This window comes from Propithecus coquereli, unplaced genomic scaffold, assembly GCF_000956105.1.
Source record: "Propithecus coquereli isolate 6110/MARCELLA unplaced genomic scaffold, Pcoq_1.0 Scaffold112, whole genome shotgun sequence".
Classification (NCBI taxonomy): Eukaryota; Metazoa; Chordata; class Mammalia; order Primates; family Indriidae; genus Propithecus; species Propithecus coquereli.
Window position 1 is genome coordinate 4,520,154 of NW_012135192.1, and position 870 is coordinate 4,521,023.

General features: G+C 30.0%; 1 protein-coding gene across 1 annotated transcript in view; it reads right to left on the reverse strand.

Moving 5' to 3' along the window:
* MGAT4D (MGAT4 family, member D) overlaps positions 1-870 on the reverse strand; it is a 38,488-nt gene that overhangs the window by 383 nt on the left and 37,235 nt on the right. The window lies entirely within an intron of this gene.

Below are 870 nucleotides of genomic sequence, written 5' to 3' on the forward strand. Positions count from 1 at the left end.
TGAAAGTAGATTTCCATCTGTGGGATTCCAGTGAAATCTGTACGGTCAGATTATCATTACAGACAACAAACTGTTGTAGGTAATGTACAAATATTTTAAAACATTCATTTTATTTGATTTTCATACTTTATAAATAAACATAGAAAAGATTTATGGTAACTTAAAGTGAAATCACATACAATAATCCTTTAATAATAATATATGAAAGAAAGGAAGAGATTAAATATAAACTGAGGACTGAAGAAATTCTACTGTGAATATAAGATAATATGGATACTACACTTCGTATGAAATTAGTTTTGAATTTCTTGGTAGTCAAAGGGAGAAAAAAAAAACCCACAATGGACCAAAAGAATCATGATAGTTCTTTGGGAAGGAATATCTTTTTCTAGCCTCAAGTTCTAAAAGAAAATTGTCACATGTATTTTTAAATAGAAGAGAAACATGGAACTTTAAATAACAGTCATACAGTATATCATCCTTTAATAAAAGTCAAGGGCATAACCTTAAACAGTAATTCAGTTGAAGTATTTTAATGGGAAGTATTCTTCTGTTCCCTCTCCCTCTATCACCTCCACTAGGCTTAATTTAGTAATAACTACTGCAATAACAAAACAAATGAGACGTACACACAAAAAAAGTCCTCGTTTGACTGAAACTCAAAGTTAATTGGGCATCCTGTATTTTATCTGTGACAACCCTATTTCCAATAATTTAAACACTCGGCCCTGTGTCCAGTACACTGCAGTGAAAGGAAAATGACTTTTCATGTAAGATGGAGAATTAGCAAATACACTATTAGCTTGCTTACCAACTAATAGAAAAACTTAAAGTATTTTATTTGAATTTTCAGAAATTATCCATTTATTA